This window comes from Cololabis saira, chromosome 21, assembly GCF_033807715.1.
Source record: "Cololabis saira isolate AMF1-May2022 chromosome 21, fColSai1.1, whole genome shotgun sequence".
NCBI lineage: Eukaryota > Metazoa > Chordata > Actinopteri > Beloniformes > Belonidae > Cololabis > Cololabis saira.
Window position 1 is genome coordinate 33,779,699 of NC_084607.1, and position 16,429 is coordinate 33,796,127.

Sequence of the window (16,429 nt, forward strand, 5' to 3'; positions counted from 1 at the left end):
GACTGCAAAATAAACGCATTGTTGGATTTTCAAATGTTAATGCTTCATTTGCAGCTTCAGTCACCAGCCATTACTCTCAGGAAACAGCTGACGTAGTTGGACCCATAGACATATATACGTATCCGCCCCATCGAGCGCTGAGCCGTACGTCAACGACGCCGCCATATTGGATGCTCAAGACTGCGCTGTAAACTAATACAAGTGAATGGACTTATTTTCATAAAGCGTCTTTCTACAAAGAAATGTACGTTTTGCGTCTCATTTATTCATTCACACACGCACTAATATACTTGGGAAACAGTTAGGGACCAAATATAATATATTTAATTTTCTCAGATGGCAAAAATAAGAACTTTGTTGATCCCACATAGGAGTAATTCATGTTATATCAGCTATAGAGAACAAGGTAGTGCCGAAAAACTATATATATCCCCCCTCACAAAAATAAGGGGTGTATATATATATATATATGTCTTTGGTTGGAACCAGGACCAGGAACCAGGACCAGGAACCAGGAACCAGGACTAGGACCAGGAACCAGGACTAGGAACCAGGACTAGGAACCAGGACTAGGACCAGGAAAGCAAAACTGACCCGGGTTCCATTTAAAATGGACTTCCGTGTATTTGTTTGCCCCTGTTTAAATATTTAGGATTAAACGTAATCTCATTCTTTAAATAATATCCTTTTCTTGTACACTTATTACAGGGTGCTTGCTCTTTTTCCAAATTAAAATTCCAGACTTTTCCCAGACTTTTTTAAAACCGATATTTTTTTTCCCCAAGACCTTAACTTTACGTACTTGTAAATTTCGGGTGTTGTAGCCATAAATTCGAAAACACGCAACAACCCATTTCTGTTGACCACTAGGCTAGCTGTGTCAATCGACCTCAGCAGTGACATCACGAAATGTTCCAGAGTAGGCTAAGCAAGCGTGGATTGGATATCATTCCATTAGGCGAAGACAGTACGTGACTAGTTAGTAAAATTATAAGTTTTATAGCCTACCCTTCTATTTTGTTCATTTCACAGTGCCTTTGAGCATACTGTAAAATTCTACCATACCTTTTTTCCCCATACTTTATTAAGACTTTCACACAAAATTCAAGACTTTTCAAGGTCTGGAAAACAGTGTTTCAAAATTCCATACTTATTAAGACTTTCAAGACTTGCGCAAGCACCCTGTATTAATACCGTGCTATGCTTATGTTTTTGTTTCTGTGTTTAAAAGTTGGGAAAATACAGAAGGAAAAAAATAATAAGGTTACACAAAACAAACGGTGCTCAGTATTAAACTATTTAAATGTATTATTTAATGATGAATTAAAGTGAACAGAAAATAGGGTTGTGATCTTTATTTAAATTAAAGTCTTTCTGTGGTGGGGGGATTATAAAAATAAGCAGTCCTTCCATTTACCAGCCATGAGCATGTTTTTGTGAGGGAGACATCACAAACGGCCCCTCAGAGACACTCGGCTCCTCTTTTAAACCGCGCTTTCTCGTCCTAATCGCTGGAAATAAGAGGCCCAAATAAGTTGTCTGTTTTGTTTAAGTCAGATTTCTGTCATGTTAAGTGGGCGAGCGGCGACGCCGAGAGCACGGGAGGACAAGCGAGCGGAGATAATGTAGGTCACCCAGACGAACCGCTGGCGGAGCGGCGGTTTACATCCAGACAAGGAGCACAGGAAGCACACGTCTATACTTGAAAACGGCATCTATAGAAACTTCTCCCAGCGAATCAGGGCCCAGCGGGAAGCGGCTCCCGGCCAATGAGGAGCCGCCGTGCCCTATAGGTTCCTTAATCTTCTGTTTCTTTCTCTTTACGGGTGAAAATATGTCAAGAATTCAGGTCCAGAGGAAAACACGCTCTCACTCTCACTCTCTCTCTCACACACACACACACACACACTAACTCTCACTCTCACACACACACACACACACCTCGACACGCTGCATGGAAATAAAGAATCATAAAGAATAGAATTGAAAAGGAAGAAAAACAGAAATATTTACTCTGCAACTTAAAATATTTCCAATCTTTTTCTCTTTTTTAAATCTGGTGGTTTGAGGCGTGCAAACTTTAATACACACACACACTAAAAAAAAGAGCATTTTACTAGAAACAATGAGTTTTTCCTCTGCGTGTTTGCGAGGCGTAAACTCCCGTCGGTGGAGGACCAGGCGCAGCTTTGTCCCTTTGGTCCGAGCGTTTACACAAGAGACGCTTGTTCTTCGGGAGGAAGAAAAAAAGAGAAGAAAAGAAGCGGAAGTCGAGGAGCTGAAGGAAAAAGTCTGCGATCAATTCAGCTCAGTTTTACCTCCAATCGGCACACGGGGCGGCCTGGTTTTCACACACAGACGCCCGGAATAAAGATCTGGAGGCCGGTTAGCGGCACCGTGCAGATATGACGTTTCATCTGCTCCATCTGAGCTCAGACACAAATGTCCGGATGCTCTTTCTTTTACCGGTGTTCCTTTCTAAATATGAGATTCTTTCCTGCTGAGATTGACAGATTATGTCAGTTATCTCTGCACATTTCCATCCACGCAAAGGTAAAAACAAAGAGCAGACTTGGGGGTTTGTTTGGACTACTGTAACATCCTCCGTCACATTTACTTTCGTTTCATCCGCCGTTGACAGATATTTTCTCATTAAAACAGCTCTTCAAAGAATAAGTCAGGTTTTTTAACAATGGGATGATATTTTATGCAGTAAAAACAGATTAATTTGGTGTAAATAACAAATTACAGATAAAAAACACAAAAGAAAGAAAAGGCAGCGGAAATTGAAATGCGCGTTTGTGAATCTAAGTTGGTTGAATGAAGCTCGTTAGCCGACGTACATGTAGCTGATGGAAAATTCAGCAGAAAAATGCTGAATTTTATGACTTTGTAAACTTTCAAAGTTGCAAAAGACAAAAAAAACAAACTCAAAACACCCAGATGGTGCATGTCAGAGTTATAACGGTCATATATGGTTTTAGGAAACAACAAATAAGTGGTTTCATGTCTCTGCAGATGTTGTTCGGGCCCTCGTAGCTCGGGGCCCCTGCAGTCAGGGGGGCCTGCACATCTGCCACGAGCAGCAATAACCACACTTTCTGATTGAAGTCACTTTCAATCTTTAGTAATCTTTACATTTAAAAGATCCTGGATCAGTTTACACCTCAAGTCTTTGGATCTTCTCGACCGCAGCTGGAAAACCCCAGGTAGTCCAGTAATGTAGGCTAACGTTTAGCCTCCGTGCATGATTTTAAACATTTGCAAAATCACCAACAAGTACCGTGAACATCATTTGCATTGTTCCTGTCATTTCCCCTGTGAAGTCCGGACCCAACTCCGCTGAAATGCTCCACTTTCACGACTTCTGGCTCAAAATTAAGTAACAAAACTAATTGGACCAGTTGTGTGGCAACACTGCACCAAGATGTTCACAACTAAATGACTTAAAAAGCCATATAATGCATTTAAATGTTGAACAGAATATGTATTTGTATTTACCGTCTGAAATTCTCAACAACAGAATAAAAAAGTCAAAGAGGGAAAAATGTCATCTTGCCTCGCCTTCAGACCGTTTCTGTTTCTCTGAGCCACAAATGTGGGATTTACCCTCCTTTTTTAGAAATAAATAAAAATAATTAAAGACCCAGATTTAGTTTATCTTCATCCGACTGCTTCCTCCCCTGGTAAACTGGGAAACTGGTTTTACCTGGTTTACATTCCCGAAGCTGCTCCTGCATCTGGTAAACGATGAGCATCAACAGAAGCAACATTAGGCCTCAACCGTCTGACTGCCCAAATAACTAAAACTAACAGACTTAACCCAAAGAGACAATCTTTTTCATTTCATCTTAAAACCCGTCCAACTAATCCCTGAGTGCCGTACGTACGGCCGTGCTGCTGCGGGGGCTCAGGGGGCTCCGGAGCTTCGGGTTACTTCAGATATTCTGAGGCCGTTTGCAGCCAGACAGAAATTGTTTAATTGTGTTACTTTCCCATTTTGACACAGACATTTGAAAACAAAAAAATGAAGAACAGGGATGTGAACCAGAATTTTTAAAAGAATATCCGAATATTGAAAGATTATCTAAAAGATATCTGAATATTCAGGTCCAGCCCTGGATAGAGCCACAAGACTTTTTAAAATCAGAAATACGGCATCTTTATTTTTAAAAGAAACATATTTGGCCTTTTCCCCCCAAACAGACATTTTAAATGCACGTCTGATGTGTTGACGTCTAAGCATCAGAGAAACATTACATCAGCTTTGTCTTTTGCAATTTACTTTGTTCAGTCGCACACTTGACCACACCCCTCTCTGCAGCAGGGTGTGCTTTGGTAGATACTGTATCTTTGCAACAGTGTTTCAACGTAAACACCAACAACCTTCCACAGCCGTTGAGCCAGGTTGTTGAGTAGAAGTGCTAAACTGAGGGCTCCTGCCACCCGATCCCCAACTGAAACTAAAATCCTGCCATTTCAATCACTTATGGCACTTCTCCACTAGTACCTACTCAGCTCGGCTCGGCTCAGTTTGGTTCTTCTCCACTAGGGGTCTAACGTGCCGAGTAGATACTTTTCTGTAACTATTCTGCTGAGGTTCTAAGCTGCTGAGTCGGCTGTATCTGACATCATCACACTACAGGCCACCGATTGGTCGGGGGGTTGGAGTCAGACGTCTGAGTCAGGAGGAGGAAATCAGAGAAAGAGACTCTGACGGATTCTTGTTCATTTTATTCAACCAGCAAAAGTCTGTTTCATGATCCAACTCTGAGGTGCAGATGTTCATAAACCTGGTGCTGAGGAGAGAATTAAAAAGATCTAGACGGAGATAAGGAACGACCAGATCTACCAGGAGCTCTGACTCTCCATAGCTGCTCACGGCTCCAGCTGACTTTTCAGCAGCGCGAGACAAACTAACAAAAAAAAAAGCATCGCCAATTGAAGCTTCTCTCACTCTCATTTTTTAACTTGATATGGAACACGAGTCACAGACCCAGCAGCACATCTATCATCTCCTCCAGGTTCTACATCTTTAGTGTTGTTGTCTTCTTCGTTTAGATACACAATCAAATACATCACAGCAGCTTCTCTCCAACCTCCTACTTCTGATCCAGGTGATGGATTGTTGTGGAAAAGGAACCAGGCCGAGTAGACCTGAGTAGGTGCTAGTAGGTTCTAGTGGAAAAGCGCCAAAATACGTCCTTTTCCCTCCCCTGCGGTTCAGATGTGGGCAGCGAGCATGGACCGGTCTCATGGCGGGGCACGTGTGGAAGTGGTCATGATGGTTAACACGGCACGGACACCCTGAAGCTTTAAAAGAGTCCCAGCAGCAGCTTCCACAGGTTAGGTTTTAAACCTCACGAGCACTAACAAACTGTGACTCCAGCTGAGCCCCACCCATGCATCTATCGTCCCCCCGGGATCACCCCCCTTTAGATGCAACTCACATCAAAAAGAGACCTTCTCCAGATGTCTCCGTCACCGTGGCAACGTGACTGGCGGGTACATTTCTGACTGGGTCAGCAAGCCCCTTGTTTACTTTGTTAATGCATGTAGCAGCTATGTTGGTGTCAGGAGTCCGGGGGGGGGGGGTCGCCAGCTTTCCATGTCGGAATTCCAACTTCAGCTCAAACCTCCAACCAGGAACTCAGAAACTCAGACTTCCAGGTACAACCGGAACGGGCTATAGTTCTTCTCCCATCCGGTTCTGTGATGTCACAGGACCGAGGCAGGTCCAAACACAGTTTCTGGGCAGATATCAGAGCTATCAGACTCCAGAATAAACACACGTTAGGGCTGGGTGATATGGACCAAAAGTCATATCTCGATATTTTCTAGCTAAATGGCGATACTCGATATATATCTCGCTATTTTTTCTGTGCCATAATTAGGGTTTCCCCCAAAGCATTATAGCATAGCATCTCTGTTAGCTTCATTTTTTCTGAGGCAAACCCTTAAAAAACAGTCAGTTTTAATACAAAGCCTCGTGCCAAATGTCACACAGCTTCCTTTATTAACAGAGGTCTGCACAATATCAAAATGTATAAAACAAATGAAATAAAAATAAACTGCCTGCATATATAGAATAAAAATGCTTCTTGAATAAAATAAAACAAATATCCCTTTCCTGCATAACAATTAAATTAAAATACACTGTAATTAATACAATGTAGACAGTAACAGGCAGACTTTTCCACTGAGGTTGACAGTTGTGCAAATAACAAAACATTTGTGCAAATCTCAAATAAAACATTCAAGTCAATTTGTCACAAAATAAGCTATAACAAAATCATAAAAAAAAAAAAAAGTAAAGAAAACTTTTTTTTTTTTTTTTTTTAAATCGATATAAACGATATTGTCTCGTACCATATCGTGTTTAAAAATATATCGATATATATTAAAATCTCGATATATCGCCCAGCCCTAATTCAGGTGAATATTTCTTGTAGTTTTTTTACTAAGTTTAATCAGTGATGGATACATTTTTGTTAGATGAGGAAGGTCTGAATCTTTAAATAGATCTTACTTTAGTGGGAGTTTAAAGGAAAACCAACAGTTGGGCGTGGCCCCGCTGTCGCGTTCGTCGCCTCCTTAAACTCAGAAAACCAGACACACACTCTCTCTCTCTCTCTTTTAATCCAGGCTTTCTTCCTCAGCCGCTCATCAAAGGAAATCAGGCTAGTGATTTTTGACTGGAATCCTCCGATCAACTGCTGCTCCGTCGGTCTGCAGGAACCGGTCTTTAACGGATATTCCTTCATCGCTGTGACTGCAATATAGTCTGAGTAAAAACACTGGAGACCAGTGACAATCACTGCAGATCGATGGGAAAAATCCAGACCATGCGTGGGATTATTTTCCCTCACGTTCAGCAACACATAGCAGCGTTTATTTTTAATGTGACAGCTGCCAAGGAAGGCGCTGAAACTTTAAACTTGATCCAATCACAGGTGATCCTCATATTTAGCCCCGACACGACTCAGCTGTGGAAAATGCTTGAGTTTCATCGTCCCGCTAATCTGCACCAAAAATACCAACAGACACATCTGGTTTCTTTTCATATACAACATCAGCAGTGTCAATTAAGTCTTAAACAAACAGAAATAATAAAAATATATTTGTGCAGATTTTAAATCAGGAAAATAATGAGTGAACAGGCTTTTTACCAGTTTTGCATCCCGGCGAAAGTATTTGAGAATCAAATGAAGGATTGTTTACAAGCCTCACATCTATATTGAGCAGCACCACAACCCCGAGACGCTCTGGACCCGTTATATCGTCCAGCCTAAGTCGCCCCGGCTCTCTCAAATGCTTTTGCTAATAAAAGACAAGCAGAATACGAGGCTCTTTCAGATTATAAGATTTATCGGATTCTAAAAATCCTGTCATCCACAAAGGATCCCCTCTGCCTTTTTAAAGGGGTGCCCCCAGGTTTGGTGTTGGGACCTCTTCTCTTCTGAAGGCTGAATTATGCTTCTGCGTCAAAACGACGCCGTGTCTACGGCGTGTGGTTTTTGTACACGCAGAGGACACGCCGTCACATGCGCCGTCAGTGACGTGCACCTCCCGAAAATTGTAACTACGCGTCGAGGAGACGCCGACCACACGCAGACCGAGAGGGCTGTGATTGGTTCGTTTGAAAGCGAAGCATTTCCGGTTTCCGGTTTGAAGCAGTAGTGAACTTCCAGGGCTTTTTTCTTCGTTTATGTGATTTTTTTTGTTTTTGTTTTTTGCACAATAGTTGTCCTTATTTCTTTGATTTACTGTGACCGGAAAAAGTCGGATAAACCATTCAGAAAAAGATCGCTAACTAGTGGCCGGGGGGGGTACTGCACCGCGACCAAATGGAGAGACGGAGAACTCTGAACGGTTCGTGACGGCGTCACGACTGCGCCGTGTGCTCTGCGTGTGTGTGACGCAGAAGCATATTTCAGCCTTGAGTCTACAACAATACCTTGCTTGACGTGTATGTTCTACATGTGTATGATGTGTGTTCTTCATGGGTCACCAATGCCTTCAAACTTTCTGTTTCCACACGGGCCAGGAGCTGTCGTTCCAAGCACACATCTAAGCCGTCTGGCCTCTTAACTCGGAGCGAAACTTTGCTTTAACTCCAGAAGCAAAGCTGGTCCTCCCCCTTAAGAGAGCGTTTCATTTCATAACCAACACTTTGGGATTCACCTGCCCCCTTCCTCGGTACCTGCTCTAACTAGCTGCTCTTCGCTCCTCGACTGGACCGGACCCAACCGTCGCCGACGTGTGGACGAGATTGAAGCACCAGCTTTGATTCAACTTTACCCTCCATCTTTAAAAAAACAAACCTTCATTCTCACCGCGTCGACAGAACTGGACTGAAACTTTGAAACTAAGGGTGCTTTCACATCTGTCCTGTTTGGAGCAGTTGTTTTCCGAAACAGGGAGCGTTTCCCCCTAAAGATCGGTTGGTTTGGTATATGTGAACACAGCAATCGCACTCAGATGCGGAACAAACCAAGCGAGCCGAGGTGTCCTAGGAGAGGTGGTCTCGGTTCGCTAACATTCCAGACCTGGAGCGGTTCGTTTGCAGTGAGAACATAATCCACACAGAAACACACAGAAACAAACTAGCCACACTCGCCTACAATGCTCCATAGTTGTTGTTTTTCCCGGGGTACGGAAGAGGAAACTCCTTCCGCGTTCATTTGTGACCAACGAGAGAACAGTTGGTTCTCATGGCATTTGTTAACAGCTTTGAACGGCTACAGACGGTTGCCTTGTGAACACAAACGCCACAAACGAAAAACGAAACAACTGTATCGATTTAGCCCCTGAATCGGAACAAAACCAACGGGCCACAGGTCTGAAAGCACCCCAAGACACTACATGCTGCAGAAAGCCCGGCCTCCTTCTCCAACCCCCACCCAGCTGCTCACACAATACTGGCTCGGATGTTTGATATGAATGCTGCGTTATGGAGAATGGAAACCTGAAAAGTGAGTAGACGCAAGTATAAACATAGAGCGACAAATAAAACAGGAGTGAAGAAGATGAAACACTAAAAACGGGAAGGACAGAGTCCAGAAGTAGGACGGAGAAGGACAACGCAACCAGCCCAGGGCAAGAGGACTGGGATGGGTTTGTATCTGGTTCTGCTGCAGGCGGAACATGCCGGAGTCCAGTTCAGACGAAATATGGCAGGATCCATTTGTAGGCAATTAAGCAGAAAGGCGAGGAAGAAAGGCCTGCACACCTCCGAGGTCTGCTGCGGGGGCCGGGGAACAGGCGCTCACAAACACCAGGGGCCCCCAACCAGCATGCAGGCCCAGCCCCTGGGCCCCCTCCCCCTCCTCCCTTTGTCTTCATGTCTTGATTGTTCCTGCACCCCTCCCCCTCCACCGCTCCCCGCCTCGTGCACGCTCCCAGATGTGTGTGCAGTTTATTTTTGGTGAGCGAAGGAGCGATCCACGGTCAGAAAGAGAGGACAGATGGTTTGAACAGAGAGAAGAAACAATCGGAGAGAGGAGTGGAGGAGGGGGAGGAGACGCTCTTAAAGAGACAGGACCCCGTCAGCGATCCTCCATGTTTGCTGTCCTCTTTCCGAGCTCGCCGGCTCACTTCAGCCCCGCTTTTGTCCTGACTCCCTCCTAATGGCACATATCTTCTCATCTCACAACTACTCCTTCATGCAGTCACCACGACTTCTTCTGCTACTTGAGGTCATGTGTTCGCACTGTTGCACATTTTGTATACTGCGATACAGAGTTCTATTCTATACTATTTTATTTTATACCTATTCTACTTTTTTACTTAAACACTCTGTGAGGCTATAATTTCGTTATATGTCTCGTACAATGACAATAAAAGTCTGAAGCCTTCATTTGTCCAATTAGATGCTCCGTACTGCCCTTCCAACGACACGTTGTGTGAAACATGAATTAAAACCAAATGAACTGGAATAATTTAAAGCAGATAATTTATTTAATTAATTTATATTTATTTATTTGCTTGTGTTATTGTTCCAATGTATTATAAATACTAAATGTTGAAATATTTAATTGTAAATATTTCAGATTTAGTAAGATAGAGTTAAATAATTTTTTTTTATTTGATTTATTTTATTTTTGTACATGTAAAAAAAAAAAAAGAAAACAAACAACACTTCATGAGAAGCTTAACAAAACAAAAAAAAAGAATTTCATGCTTTAAAACTTGCCATCTTGATTTACATGTGCCAAAAAAGGAGTAGGAAGAAGTGTAAACTTAAACTTAATAATAATAATAAAGAAAGTCGTGCCGATGCTAGCGGTCAAACATCCAAACACGCGGTAAGCTCGGGGTGGCTGCGCTCCACCGGATTACACCCAGCAACTCCAGAGCCGGAGGAACGTCTTTTGGATGCGACACTCGGACCCGAGGACGTGGCTACACATTCTTGGGAAAGTTCAGGTTGCCAGGTTACAGGTCGTCTACGCTTGAAGCAACAGCGTAACGAGCGACCCGGAACCGTGGGCTCCACCAGCGCCTGGCTCCCCCCCAGGCGTGCAACGCCCTGGGAGGTGCACGGGGATCATTTATTTCTTCATCGTCCCACGGTGGGGAAATTCACAGATTGCCAAACATGTGGTTGGTCCACTTGGCAGCGCAGCATTTCCTCCTGCACAGTCACCAGTAATGGCTCCTTCTCCACTAGTACCTACTCAGCCCGACCTGACTCGCCTCGGTTCTTTCCCACTAGGGGTCTAACGTGCCGAGTAGATACTTTTCCTGTAACTACTCTGCTGAGGTTCTAAGCGGCTGAGTCGGCTGTATCTGACGTCATCACACTACAGGCCACCGATTGGTCGGGGGCAGAGGTGTATAATCCAGGTGCCATGAAGTAAAAACCCTGCCATGTTTCTGGATCAGCCTGTACATTTAGAACAAGTGTTTTCACTAAAGACCTACCATCTACCTGCAGAGGAGCTGGTTTAGTGATTGGTTGGAACAACTGCTGGACAGGATTTTTACTTTATGGCACCTGGATTATACACCTCTGGTCGGGGGGTTGGAGTCAGATGTCTGAGTCAGGATGTGACATCAGCGAAAGAGCGACTCTGACGGCGGCTTCTGGTTCATTTTATTCGACAGGCAATGGCAGCACAAAGGTCTGGTGGCTGAGGAGAGAATTAACGATAAGGAACGACCAGATCTACCAGGAGCTCTGTCTCTTCATAGCTGCTCACGGCTCCAGCTGACTTTTCAGCAGCGCCACTTGAAGCTTCTCTTACTCTCATTTTTTAACTTGATATCAAACACAAACCAAAGACCCAGCAGCACATCTATCATCTCCTCCAAGTTCTACATCTTTAGTGTTTTTGTCTTCTTCGTTTATATCACACAATCAAATATGTCACAGCAGCTTCTCCAACCTCCTACTTCTGATCCAGGTGTTGAAAAGAAACAAGGGCGAGTCGAGTCGGGCTGAGTAGGTACTAGTATAAAAGCGCCATTATATAACAGGATAACTACAATTTGAACATCCCGTTCAATCTGTTCGATGAAGGTACGAGGGATGCCCAGCGCAGCCAGCGACACGCTGCCTCCCGGTGTTTGGGGGTGGGATGCCCGCAACACGACGGACGGTAATAACAAGCAGCTACGCTGCATTGTAGTTGCTGTACGTAGGGGACATACAGCCAGGGCGTCTTCGGACCCCCGTCCTGGTCGTCCCTGCCAACCACTGGACGCGACTACAACCATGGGACCAAGCAGGAGCCCCGACTCAAACCCCGGTCCACAGTATGTGAAATGATTTTATTAGTTGTGGGGACACGGCCGTGACCGCCTGGCGGTCCCGGAGAAACCACGGCAGGGAACCAGAGAAGGGAAATATTTGATCATAGTGGTTTGGTCATAGCTTTGATCCAACCCTGAGAGGGAAACACAAAGGGAAGTGGGACCTTCCTCAGAAACCTGCTCCTGCAGATCCATCACACCCCGTCTGCTGGGAGAACATGTTCTGGTTATCTGGGCCGAGGAGGAACCATCTGGGAGTTCATGTTGATTTGTTTCCACCCCCGTCACCCTTTTGTTGCTTCTTCATTCCTCAGGATGACAAGTGTCACTGATTTCTATCTCTCGTTCCTGTCGGAGCTCGGAGCGCCGACGGGGATCTCTCATGGACCGGGGACCGAGCCCAGCGGCCGTCTCACCGTGTCTCTGCAACCTCCCGGACCGGTCCGGACGGACGGACGGAGAACCCGTCTACGGGCTTCCGTCTGAGCCGGACCGGCTTGCAGAGGAGAACGGAGGGAAAACCAGCCACACATGAACGCAGCAGCGTTCCAGGGAGGAGAGTCAGACGTGAGAGTGGGCGAGCACTCCAGCCTCGGCGGAGAGTGAACGCTCGTCGGCGCCGGCGCCACGCGATTGGTCGCACCCCCTCCGTCCCTCCTCCCACCGCCCGCCCCTCCTCCCCAGAGGAGAGGAAACCCGGCCTCCTCCCCTCCCCGCTGCTCACACTTCCTCACATGAACGACGGATCCAAGAGCATTCAAGGCTGCACTTTATGTAACGAACAAAAAGAGGGAAATGAAACGGGGCTGCAGCTTCTTTTCAACCAGAGATCATTAACAGAAATAACACCTGAAGATTTAACCCGCTTCAGTCGCGGAAACACCCACATTTGGTAGAATAGATCAATAAATAAAAAAGGTCAAACTAAAAGACAGCATGGAGAGAATCTGGACAGCACCTCAACAGATGTAACCACATCATTTATACCTATACACATACATACATATATATATATATATATATATATATATATGTGTATGAATAGAGGAAACACACTAAAACAATAAAATACTTTAAGAGCGTGTATTTCTTTGGATTTTGAAGGTTTCACCAGCAAAATACTAAATGATTTGAGTTTTCCGCTGGAATCTGAGTCGAGAAGGTGAAACACCATATTTCAGATCTGGGCTGCAGAGAGTGAAGTTGTTGTGGTCTCTTTACGATCTACGGAGACGCCAACCTTCAGCAGGCCAGGGATGGTAGCATGTAGCCGCCGGTCACCATGGTGACGGCTTTCTGCAGGGAATCACAGCCCCGTCTCCTCACGCCGTCTCCTTTTACTGGCTTTACGGAGCTGGGAGTGTTTTGTTCAGGTGGGAAGCGTCTGTCCAGGGTTAGAGCGGAGCTCGTTTCTGTGTCATTCATCGTGCTACACGTGCACGTCGTCTCACAGGAAGTGGGAGGAGCCGGGGGGGGGGGGAGCTTGCACCAGAGCAGACGAGCCCACACCACCTTCAGCGTCATGTGGCCGTCGTTTGCTGGTCCAAACACAAGTCAGCAGCCCGCTCTCCGCAGTGACTGATGGAGGGCCGACCCGCCGGGCAGGAAAACAACCCAGAATGCAACGTTCTGAAGACGACACTGTCTCACTTTTAACTGCCTTCAGCTCATTATCTTGCACAGACTGTCAAAGACAAAGACCGTCCTTCCAAGCTACAGTAGCTCCACCGTCACATGACCTCCACCCCTCTAACCCATTTTCCCATGATCCCCTGCAACCAGAGCTTCAGTCTGCTGCTGAACCCGCTATGAAATAATTAATGGTTAATTGGTTAGTTTCCCTTCGGGGATTAATAAAGTATTTTGAACGAAACGTTTAACCACGTGCAGAAACTTGCGCTTCTACATTTTTTTTTAAAGTTAAACCCGAGTTAATTAGCTTGTTTATGTGACAATCTGGTGGCGTGTGCAGAGATTACGGGGATTTTCATCCGCCCTCCTCCAGTATTTTTATTTTTAATGATCCTTCTTAACAAAGAAGATCATTAGCCTCGCAGCCCACCCCTCACATAAACACACACTAAACTCCGGCAATAAACATCCAGCAATGTCCACGCTTCTGCCTGGACTTTTACACTTTAGAACTGTTTACCGTCTTAACTTTTAACATTTACACTATTTAACCATTCCTTGCGGTCGTATGACTGCTAAAAGTCCCTCATCCTCCTGATTTAAAGCGCTGATTTGGGAACGTGGACCCGGGACGTTGACAGCGCCGGTCCTGTTTCCAGCCTCCGACCTGCAGGGATCTGGTGTGCACTCAGTCGCGTAAGCAGCCGGATCAGCGGCCGCCCGGGCGTCCAGCTCCGGCGTGGGCCGGCAGCTCCCGTCCCCGGGTCCCGGGTCCCGGGTCCCGGGTCCCGGGGCCAGGAGACGGCACCAGGGACTTCAGCCGGGGTGGAAACGCTGGGATGTTTTTAAAATGGACGGATATCTAAAATGATTGGATTCAAACAGGACACGTTTTGCTCCTTTTTGACATTCTCTCAAATGTAAGTCGCTTTGGATAAAAGTGTAGTAGTAGTAAAAATGACACATTTATTGAAATCTTTTTGCTGCTCAAACAAACCCTTCAGAGGTTTTAAATCGGAGACTTTTTATGTGTTGGGTTGTTGTGAAACACGGAAGCAAAAAAAGTAACAAAAAACACTAAAGTAACTGAAACATTAACTTTCTCGTCTCCCTCCTGCAGCTTCTCCCGCCAGCTGATGGATCTATAGGCATTTCCTCCCCGGGGTGTGAGGGTCCCGGGTCCTGGGGACCCCCCCCAGGCCACCTGGCCCCCCAACCCGGTTCGGCCCGACCCGGATCCTTCATGACACACATTCAACTTCCTGATGAAGCCACCTCCAGATCCACAGCAGACCCCCCCCCCCACGGCCACGTCACGGGCCAGGGGCCCCGCGGCCCCTCCCCCGGACGCTGCAGCTCAGCCCTGATACACAGGGAACTGAACCTTTATTCTTCTAGAAAACACTCCCCTCCCCCTTCACCAGCCCCCTCACACACACACACACACACACACACACACACACACACACACACCTCCATTTCAGAAACCAGTGAGTCCAGTTCAGGGGTTTTACTGGGGTTTTACTGGGAAACGGCCATGTTTCACGAACGTCCACGACCAAAACCGAGAGAATCCCCCTCACGTAAAACCCACCCTGACCAAAACACGCATCCTGCTGCAGGTCCACGCTGGAAAATAATGAAAAATAACTGAAATCTAGAAGAGAAACCGCATTAATGACACATGCATGTGGGAAGAGTGGGGTTGTGTTGGGCCGTGTTTGGACAAAGACCCGCTGCTTTTGTTTCACCGTCTCCAACACGTGGACGTGGACGAGGTTCTGCAGAACCCGCCGCCATCTTCCTGCGTGGGGGCACCACGTGCCCGCGCCCGGAGGCCGCTCACGCACGCGGATCACCTTCAGACCCGTCCCTATTATAAACCACTAAAACACCCAAAACCATTAAAACCAGAACCACGGCCTAGGTGGTGCGTTCACGGCCCGCCGTGACGTGCAGAAACACAGCGCTGCTGCGCGTGACCCAACACGAGCTTCTTTTCAGCAGAGAACCAACTTCTAAACCCTGGTCTGTTTCTAAACGGAAGATATTAATCCAAGCTCAAGTCAAAAGACACCGAATTAATTTATTTCCAACGTGAAGAAGCCACGTCCACTCAGCGTGGGACACACATGCGCAAAGCGTGCAGCCCAATGGCGGCGCCGCGCACGGCTCGGCTCGTATCTGGGCCAAAGGTTACAGGCGCCAAACACGGCCCGGGAAACGGCCAGGGGCCCCGGAGAACCGGGTCACGGCGGGCCCTGAACGCAGCAGCCGGGCCCTGAACGCACCAGCCGGGCCCCGAACGCACCAGCCGGACCCTGAACGCACCAGCCGGGCGGCACCGACCCGGCAGGAAACGGGGCGCGTTTAGATGAAACACACGAATAAAGCTCAGGCCAGAGGGTCGCCAACAAACACCAAACCAACAGCGTTTAAATCCCAGAGCCAGGGCCAAGAACCGTTTAAGAGACAGAAATAAAGCCAGTCTTGATCTGGACCCAACATCAGCAGAGTCAGCCTGAAGACGACACACCAATCCCACTGGACCAGTGGTTCTGGAACCACAGAGGCTTCATCACAACACCAGCCTCACAACTCACATCCAAACCAGGAAAAAATAATACAATAAAAATACTAGTCCACTGGACACAGCAACAAGTCTCCACCAAACCAGCAACATCTATATTGAACACTGCTGTGTGTGTGTGTGTGTGTGTGTGTGTGTGTGTGTGTGTGTGTGTAGAAAACACCATACAATAATAACACACATATTAATAATTATACTCATAATTCTGTACACAACAGCAAGCACATAACACGCCCAGAAATGTGATCTTGTACACACAAAACAACAGTAAAGACAAATCAAATAAATATGTAGAAAATAATGTGTGTTTTGGTCTTTTGTGGGACACAGCAGCAGAACTCAAAATATAAAACATGATAAAGTAAAATATAATAATAGTTTTCTAAGCTCTCAGCTTTCTGAAACCAAGAAAGAAATATATTTTATGAATTAAATAACAACAATAATTAT

The 16,429-nt window shown here is 46.0% G+C and overlaps 1 protein-coding gene across 3 annotated transcripts in view; it reads right to left on the reverse strand.

Annotated features, from left to right (window-relative positions):
* Positions 1-16,429, reverse strand: part of igf2bp1 (insulin-like growth factor 2 mRNA binding protein 1) — a 60,186-nt gene that overhangs the window by 41,301 nt on the left and 2,456 nt on the right. The gene's annotated exons all lie outside the window — the stretch shown is intronic.